Source organism: Gobius niger (genome assembly GCF_951799975.1).
Source record: "Gobius niger genome assembly, chromosome: 1".
NCBI classification, from domain to species: Eukaryota; Metazoa; Chordata; class Actinopteri; order Gobiiformes; family Gobiidae; genus Gobius; species Gobius niger.
Genome location: NC_136852.1, coordinates 72,921,932 through 72,931,773, shown reverse-complemented (window position 1 = coordinate 72,931,773; position 9,842 = coordinate 72,921,932). Strand labels below are relative to the sequence as shown.

The following is a 9,842-nucleotide window of genomic DNA, read 5'->3' as shown; positions in this document are numbered from 1 at the left end:
ATTTTTGTCAATTTTTTGTCATTTTTTTGTCATTTTTTTGGCAATTTTTGTCACATTTTTTGTCATTTTTTTGTCACATTTTTGTCATTTTTATCACATTTTTGTCAATTTTTTGTCATTTTTTTGTCACATTTTTGTCATTTTTTTTGGCAATTTTTTATCAATTTTTTGTCACATTTTTTTGTCACATTTTTTTGTCACATTTTTTTGCCACATTTTTGTCATTTTTTTGTCACATTTTTTCTTCATTTTTTATCACATTTTTGTCACATTTTTGTCATTTTTTATCACATTTTTGTCATTTTTTGTCACATTTTTGTCAGTTTTTATCACATTTTTATCAAATTTTTGTCATTTTTTTGTCACATTTTTTCGTCCATTTTTGGTCAATTTCTTGTGACATTTTTGTGACATTTTTGCCACTTTTTCATCAATTTTTCGTCACTTTGTCAATGTTTTCTCACTTTTTTGTCACATTTCCATCATTGCTTTTGTCTCAGTTTTGTTGCTATTTTCACAGCTTTTTTCCAGAAGCTTTTGGACTGGGCTAAAGCCAAACTGGAGAAAATGTGCTCCGTTCAGGTGGGAGTTAAGGGGTTAACCCGGGCAAAAATGTGATTTTCATGTATAAATATGGCATATAATTACAACAATGAAGACTATGTTTATAAACTCACCAACTCTTTAAAGAGACTAGATGCAAGTTGGGGCCGATCAGAATTTAGAAACGTACCTGCACATTGGGCCAAAATGGGACCAGAACGCCAATGTGTCGCCAGTTCAAAAAACAGAATATTTAACGTGGAATCTCATAAATGGGGAGAAAGTACAAAGAGAGTGTCTCTGCTATGCTCCCAAGTGCAAACCTTTAAGGGGCAAAACAGAGATAAGTCAGCCTTTTCCAGTAGCAGGGTTAGGGGTTGTGTGGGAGTTAGGGTTATAGGTTAGAGTTGGGGTTTGTGCTGAGGGAGGGGGGCTACAATCCTGTTTAAGCCCCAAGGCCTATGGGTACATTAAGGTGGGCCTGGTTCATATGAACTGTCTGTGGCGTCGGACTGGGGGGGGTAAAGGGTACTGAGTACCTAGGGCCCAGAGCAGGGTAGGGGCCCTCAAAAATGCTGCAAAAAGCGTACTTTCTAAGTTTCCTCATAATTGATTCTATAAGAACTGAACATAACCGGGCTAAAATACAGTGGTTGCTACACAGAATTCTGCACAAACAATAATGATCGATGATATGTCAGGGCCCTGACACCCCTTTAAACATGTGGTCAAAGAACATAGAATATGAACTGTGAATTTCATATGGGGGGGAGGTCCATCAAGATAGTTTGTACCCAGGGCCCAGAATTCGGTGCTACGCCCCTGTCTGTGGCATAAGGCGTTTAAATCTGTAAGGAAAAACAGGTCAACATTAAAAGCTCTTTCTTAATAATGTTGTGCAATATGGAGCTAACATTTAATGAGCACTGGGATGTATTCCAGTAGGTATTTGGAAAGTAACTATTCTAAATACTCTCAAATTAAAGTGTAACTTTACTCAAAATGAGTATTCTAAATACATGTAGAAAGTAACTAAATACCTTTATTTAAAATACTATTTTTTTCTTTTGTTTAATATGGTGAAAATATGTATCTTTTATTTATAATACTCTCATGATGAAAAGACAAATTGTGGGTGTACGTAAATCACAGCCAACCAATCAAGAGGAAAAAATTAAACAAGAATGGGTTGGTTATTTCAATATGCTGAATAATAATGATTAAAGTGTGTTATTTCAGAGCCTCCCGTGCCATGACTCGGCGTCACGTCTCCATCTCGCTCCGCTCATGATCTTCGGTGATGATTAAAGTGTGTTATTTCAGAGCCTCCCGTGCCATGACTCGGCGTCACGTCTCCATCTCGCTCCGCTCATGATCTTCGGTGATGATTAAAGTGTGTTATTTCAGAGCCTCCCGTGCCATGACTCGGCGTCACGTCTCCATCTCGCTCCGCTCATGATCTTCGGTGGTGATTAAAGTGTGTTATTTCAGAGCCTCCCGTGCCATGACTCGGCGTCACGTCTCCATCTCGCTCCTCTCATGATCTTCGGTGCTCGGTCGGCGCCGCGCTTGGTTCACAGGGATCAGGAGCTCAGAGCGCTGCACGTCGTGGCTCTGCCTTCACTCACTCGTCTCCTTCCTTGCTACACATTTCTCCACTAGCTGGATTTCAGAAGAACCGGAGACGCGCCGCCAGATCAGTACGTAACTCCCGGTCTTTCCCCGAATGTCCTCCCGGTAGCGCGCGTGGCAACACCCTGACGCGCGTGCGAAACTTGTCCAGGAAGAGACACCGCCAGCCGTGACTTGAGGTGTTACTTTAGCTAGCTTTAGCATTAGCGCTAACCGGCTCAGCGCCAGTTACGCCAGTGCGTAGCCGTTAGGGGCCTCGTTGCTAACGTTACTTAGCAACTAATCACGTCCCGGGATTAAAAGAGGGGTCTCGTGCGTGCGGGCCGCTCCAGCCGCCTCGTGCCCCCGTGTGTGGAGCTTTTGACGCGGTGTTTGTTAACTGTCAACTTGGGGCAGCCCTACCGGAGCAAAGGCGTCACTGCGGAAGACTTTAGGACTTGTGGAATTCGCTGGTGGGGGGTTCGCCTGGCGCGTGAGCGTGTTATTTCCTTCTTTGATGTTGTTCGAGCACGCGGGATGAGCTCGGAGGTACCGTGTGTTGTGATATAGCCAGATGTGGGATCAGGGAAAGGGCGCGTTTAGGTGTAGCTAGCCCTGAAGCAGATGTGCCACAGTGACTGACTGACAGACTGCCACCTCAGCGACAGCCCGGGAGTCCCGCGGGCTGATGTGGAGAGTCGTGGCTCGGGCGGGGAACACGGTGCTGGTCATGTGATGGGCTCGGTACCGATAAACGATACGAGTCTGGTATCGAAAAGTATCGGAAACACGTACCGAAAAAATAAATATAAAATCTGTATATTCAAGTTGTGGCGCTGTTCATCAAAATTGAAAAGAAAAACGAGTGAAAAACGAGTTAAAAAAATAAAAATAAAAAAAGGGAAAATAAAAAAAAAGGGGAAAATTTCGATATTTTTTGGAGGGAAAAATTGCACACAAAAAAGTTGCATTTTGGGGGGAAAAAAAGTGTAAAATTTGGGAAAAAACGTGTGAAAATGGGGGACTTGGGAAGTGTTTTTTGCACTCTTTTGAAGTTAAAGGAAGTTTATTTAGTTGCTTCACTTCAGACAAATGATACAAATAAAAAGGCAAAGGAATAAATTAACATCATTAATCTGTTTCATGGTTTATGGTTCTATATCGTTAGCCACAGAGCATAATTGCCTAACTCATTTTTGTTTTGATTTTGGAAAACATGTAAAAAGACGTTTTATAGGAAACACAGTTTTTCTCTTCTTGCCATTTTAACAATACAAAATGACTTAGGCAGTCATGCTATGTGGCTAACGATATGATAAATAACTTAGTGTACGTATCGAAAAGTATTGTTCAGTATCGTTCAATGTATCATTCAGGCCTAGCCCTGAACGATACATTGTTATCGGATCGAGTAAGTAATTATGATAAGTGATTTGTTTACCTTAAAATGTATAAAAAGTTACGAACCAAAGGCCATTTGACATGAAGTGTTAGATTAAAAAGTGCATTAACACAAAAAGTATCAAAGTGCTGTAACTGTTGCTGTAAAACAAAAGAGGGTGTGATAAAAAATGACTCCAAAAACACAAGTATTGAAAGTATTGCGATACTTAGTATTGCAGCACAAAGTATGTCGATCCAAATCCGATTTGATATTTTGTCCCAGCCCTAATAAACAATATAGATTTTCATCAATAAAACTGCACTCTTCATTATTATGTTTTTATTTTTCTGAAAAATGGTTGGTTTTTTTACCTAACTCATAGTTATATTGTATCGATATCGAGATGTCTGGCTAAATGTTGTCCATATTGTTCAGCCCTATTCAGGACTGGTGTTGGTAACGAAAACTAAGTATCGTTAAAAACTGTTGACTTGTGTGAAGTTAGCCCCTCCATAGTGTCTGATTTGCTTCAAAATGGTGTCAATATTTAGCTCTTTGTTTGTGCACATAAAATTAGCTTTGGTGCACACTTTGTTTTTGAGATATTGATCATTGATTGGTAATTGGCTCGGGTCTGGGTCCTGGTCTGATCTTTGTTCCGGTCTTGGTCTGGTCTTGGTTTGGTTCTTTGTCTTGATCTTTGTTCAGGTCTTGGTTTGGGTCTTGGTCTAGTCTTGGTCTGGTCTGGTCTGACACAAACGAATGACACCATTTTGAATCAAATCGGACACTATGGGGGGGCTAACTTCACACAAGTCAGATACTTGTATAGTTTAGCTAAAAACAATTTCTTGATAAAAAAAAAAGTATTCAGAATAAGTGTCTTTCACCCATAAATCATACATAAACGCTGAGATTAAAGCGACATGATTCTGAGTGGGATGTTCTTTTGTAGCATAGACCAGTGGCATCATAAGACGTATTTTTATGTGCCCACTGTTCGGGTCTTGGTCTAGTCTTTGTCTGGTCTTGGTTCGAGTTTTGGTCTAGTCTCAGTTCAGTTCTTGGTCTGGTCTTTGTCTGGTCTTGGTTCGAGTTTTGGTCTAGTCTCAGTTCAGTTCTTGGTCTGGTCTTTGTCTGGTCTTGGTTCGAGTTTTGGTCTAGTCTCAGTTCAGTTCTTGGTCTGGTCTTTGTCTGGTCTTGGTTCGAGTTTTGGTCTAGTCTCAGTTCAGGTCTTGGTCTGGTCTTTGTCTGGTCTTGGTTCGAGTTTTGGTCTAGTCTCAGTTCAGGTCTTGGTCTGGTCTTTGTCTGGTCTTTGTCTGGTCTTGGTTCGAGTTTTGGTCTAGTCTCAGTTCAGGTCTTGGTCTGGTCTTTGTCTGGTCTTGGTTCGAGTTTTGGTCTAGTCTAAGTACAGGTCTTGGTCTGGTCTTGGTTTGGGTCTTGGTCTGGTTCTTAGTTGTGGTCTTGGTCCAGTCTTGGTATGGGTCTTAGTCCGATCTTGTTTCGGGTCTTGGTCTTTGCTTAGTTTTAGTCTGGGTTGTGGTTCGGATCTTGGTCTGGGTCTTGGTTTTAGTTTGGGTCTTGGTTAGGGCTGTGCAATTAATCGAAATTCGATTACGATTTCGATTACAACAGTAAACGATTACAAAATTAGCATAATCGCAAAAAATCGATTATAATTTTTTTTTTTCATTATTTTTTTTTTTTTTTTTTCCAATATTTTTTTTCACACCTTTTGTTTTTTGTTTCTAATTTTTGGATTTTTGACATTTTTTGATGGATTTTTTTGATGGATTTTGGTCATTTTTTGCTGGATTTTTTGCTGGATTTTTGTCATTTTTTGCTGGATTTTTGTAATTTTTTTGCTGGATTTTTGTAATTTTTTTGCTGGATTTTTGTCATTTTTTTGCTGGATTTTTGTCACTTTTTTGCTGGATTTTTGTCTTTTTTTTGCTGGATTTTTGTCATTTTTTTGCTGGATTTTTGTCATATTTTTGCTGGATTTTTGTCATTTTTTTGCTGGATTTTTGTCACTTTTTTGCTGGATTTTTGTCATTTTTTTGCTGGATTTTTGTCATTTTTTTGATGGATTTTTGTCATTTTTTTGATGGATTTTTGTCATTTTTTTGATGGATTTTTGTCACTTTTTTACTGGATTTTTTTAAAGGCAACAAATAATCGTTCGAATAATCGTGATTTCAATTATGACAAAAATAATCGTGATTATTATTTTTTCAATAATCGAGCAGCCCTAGTCTTGGTTTTAGTCTGTTTCTTGGTTCGGGTCTTGGTTTTAGTCTTTAGTTGAAAACTAAAAAAAAAGACGGACGTTTAATAAAAGATAAAGAAACATGAAAACCAATTATTGACTGCGGAAGGATCCACAGTCAATCAATATCTCAAAAACAAAGTGCGCGCAAACGAAGAGCTGAACAATGACACTAGTTTGGAGAGAATCGGACACTATTACCAATCAATTACCAATCAATGATCAATATCTCAAAAGCGAAGTGCGCACAAACGATAATTTTATGTGCACAAACGAAGCACAAACGAACAACACCATTTTGAAGCAAATCGGACACTATGGAGGGGCTGACTTCACACAATTTTACAGCTTGGATTTGAGATGTTTTGCAGAAGTTTTGTTCAGAGTTTGGAGCCAAATGCTTTTGAAGTTTCTCAAAGATATTCAAACCTCTTAATCCCGGCTAAAGTTCAGCTTCACCCAAATCTGAAGGCTTCTCGACTGGAGTTTACAGCCTGTAGGGCAGTGTAACGCCTCATTTGAAAGCTAAGACCTGCGGCAAAACGAATCTCAACGTCTTGTTTGTTGCGATTGTCGTTGTCGTCCTGTTTTGGTTGTGTTTTCGTCATGTTTTTGTCGCTTATCGATCACAGTTGAACACAGGTACACGCTGAAAATAACAAACAGCAAAGAAGGAAACAGAAAAACGTGACAAAATGTGGCAAAGAAAATGTGACAAAACGAAACTGTGATAAGAAAAACAAGGCTTACATGAGTTTGGCCGGTCTTAGCTTTTATGTGAGGTGTTACACTTAGCACGTCTCCGGTCGAGAAGCTTTTAGATTTGGGTAAAACTGTGGAAAATGTGCTTGGGTGAACAGATCGAAGTGGACATATCCTGTTCAATACGTTCTTGGTGAACCTCAGCAGCATTGACAGTGAGCGTTTTATTTTATACTCACTACTGCCACCTCAGGTCATGCGCGTAACTGCAGCTCCTATATTAAGCTCGTGCATGACGGCGCTTCTTTCTGAGCGGCAGTGCAGGATTTTAGGGGCGGTTGTGGTGAACAGGTCTGAACTCATTCTACATATTAGGACATGGAGGAACATGTAGGGGGAGGAACATACTTAGTTTTAACATTTTTAAACTCCATATAGTCCCTTTTAAAACGAGCTCAGTGTCTGCTAATAGTTTGCTAGCAAATCCACGGCACTGCGAGGTGCTCCAACGGGTCTGGTGTTGGGTAGGGCTGCAACTACCGATTATTTTTACGATTAATTGATTAATCGCTTAGCTGTGAAAATGGTATTTTCTTATTTGTTTTAATCACATAAAGCTAAAGTGGCGTCACTTGAGGACATGTTGATGGAGTAAACTTAAAGGAATAGGCCACCGTTTTTACATACTGAGATATGCTCTTACCTCACTTTAGCCGAGTTAATATATCCCCGTCTGGTCTTTGTCCGTGCGCTCTGCCAGGCAAACGGAGCACATACGCAGCCTCTCCCACATGTCACATAGCTCCGAAAAAGCTCACGATAGAAGCTACCAAGCTCTTCCACGTGTTCCCTATTTAAATAAAGTTAATGTAGCATGTCGATTTTATAAGCAAATAAAAAGGGGGACTATATTGTGAGGCGAAATGATACGAGGAGTAAAACGTCCGCGCAGTAACTCCTAAAGGTTATTGACGGAAGTGAGCGGGGAAGTCTTTAGGAGTTACTGCGCGGACGTTTTGCTCCTCGTATCATTACGCCTCACAATATAGTCCCCCTTTTTATTTGCTTATAAAATCGACATGTTACATTTCTGTGTAAATATACTTCGCATGAAAACACTTCACGTAACTTTATTTAAATAGAGAACACGTGGAAGAGCTTGGTAGCTTCTATCGTGAGCTTTTTTGGAGCTATGTGACATGTGGGAGAGGCTGCGTATGTGTGAGCGCACGGACAAAGACCAGACGGGGATATATTAACTCGGCTAAAGTGAGGTAAGAGCATATCTCAGTATGTAAAAACGGTGGCCTATTCCTTTAACCTTTTTAAACTCCATATAGCTCCAAAACGAGCTCAGTGTCTGCTAATAGTTTGCTAGCAAATCCACGGCACTGCGAGGTGATCCGAACGGGTCTGGTGTTGGGTAGGGCTGCAACTAACGATTATTTTGGTAATCGATTAATGTACCGATTATTTTTACGATTAATTGATTAATCGCTTAGCTGTGAAAATGGTATTTTCTTGTTTTTTTTTAATCACATAAAGCTAAAGTGGCGTCACTTGAGGACATGTTGATGGAGTAAACTTAAAGTGAGTGTTTTTGGAGGCTCTTGGTGCCAATTCTGCTTTATGACGGGATGAGACACAGACAGATATTTATGAAATATTCCATATACAAAACTCTAAAGAACAAAGTAGGTTTCCATCAAAAATAAAAAAATGTTCTTGTCATTTTTGCTCTTTTTAAGTCTTCTGTGTTTACTAGGAAATGATTAATCAATTACTAAAATAGTTTCAATAGTTTTCTATTTCAATAATCTTTTAGTTGTCGATTAATCGATGAGTGGTTTCAGCCCTAGTGTTGGGTTATGGCTTTTAAAAATGTGTAGGAAAGTGTTTCATCTATGGCAAAAACAAAAAACAAAAAAAGAGGAACAGAAATGTTGAATTGTTTGTCTTTGAAAATGTGGCAAACGCAGGGAAAAAGATTTATTTAGATGTGTTTTATAGGTCTTAGCTTTCAAATATGGCTTCACACTTACAGGCTTTGGTTAAGGCAGGGGTTAAGAGGTTAAAACCATTGGCTCAACTTCATGTGTTGCTATAAAGACAGATCAGTTTTGTGAAGCGCATGTTGCAGTTTACAAAGTGTTGTTTAACTGTGAAAAACTGGCTTTGTTTATTGTCTGTGAATAATGTGACAGTAGACGATGTCCTCCTGTGGTCCGTTATTGTACTTTTCGTTGCATATTCTTTAGTTGTTTGTGCGTTTCCCCACCTGGACCTGGACCTGGTCTGTTGGCAGGACTCGTCCTGATCATCAGAGCAGATGTTTCCTTTGCAGAGGAAGAGCCTGAGTCCACTGCGCTGAGGCCGCCTTTGTCTGACCCGAGTGGGCAGCGGCTCCAGCTTCACATTCATGTGCACTTCAGTCAGAACCACATATATCTCACTGCCCCGGAGGAGGTGGTGACGTCGAAAAGAGAGGGCAGGATTTGGTCACTGAGGAAAGTTAAACCAATACTTTTTAATTTTAAATGCTCATACATATTAGTAGAAACATAAGACCCTAATGGGACAGGATGTTTTGTTGATTGCATTGGTATTGTCCTGCCAGTGCCACTCCCCCATTGAGCGCCAACAATCCAGACCATTTTTCCTGATAATTGTAGCACCACAGTTTGAAAGGAGAGACTCTAAGGCCCTGTCCCAGTCCCCACACTGCGCCCTACGCTCCTCTGCGAAGTGTGCACTTGTTTGAAGTGCAAGGGTTCGAGTGCGCAGGTCACAAGTGTGCAAACAGTGCAGAATTGGGACAGTGCGGTTTATGTCATTTTCAGAATAAAGTTGAAGGTAATTTTGTCCGTCCTAGTGAAAAAAAAAGTAGTAGTTTATGAGTTGACGTTAAAACACGTTAAAATAAATATATATTAGATTAAATATATATTAGATATTAGTAATTTATTTGTGCTAGCTGTATAATTTTTATTTCAAATGTAGAGTGGGTAACTAACTAGTATCTGGTAAGTTTTATGTTTTTATACATCCTACGTTTTCTTGAAGTTAAAAGTTGAAATTGGATTTTAATGGATGACCGCACAAATAAAAATATTGACATTGTTGCATAGCTAATGTCCGTAAATACCGGTGCGCAAATCATCGTAATACTTCATCATATATTTATGCTTCTTTCCAAGTAACATTGTAAGATCCGCGGATGCAGCCATTTTTCTGTCTCTTTGGTCTGTACCACAAAGAATTGTGGGCAATATGCTTTACCAAAGTCCGCTTCGGCGAAGTGTGGATCAGGAGCGCAAAGGGGGCGGGGCCAAA

At 39.7% G+C, this 9,842-nt stretch overlaps 1 protein-coding gene across 7 annotated transcripts in view; it reads left to right on the top strand.

Annotated features, from left to right (window-relative positions):
• Positions 1 to 2,122: 2,122 nt before the first annotated feature.
• Positions 2,123 to 9,842, top strand: part of clip1a (CAP-GLY domain containing linker protein 1a) — a 64,063-nt gene continuing 56,343 nt past the window's right edge. For 6 of the 7 annotated variants that reach the window (XM_079551609.1, XM_079551610.1, XM_079551608.1 and 3 more), the window contains exon 1: positions 2,123 to 2,243. The gene's annotated coding sequence lies outside the window, so the exon portion shown is untranslated. Of the gene's footprint in view, positions 2,244 to 2,270; positions 2,648 to 9,842 lie in introns of those variants that run through there. The other variant, XM_079551605.1, reaches the window with a different exon arrangement.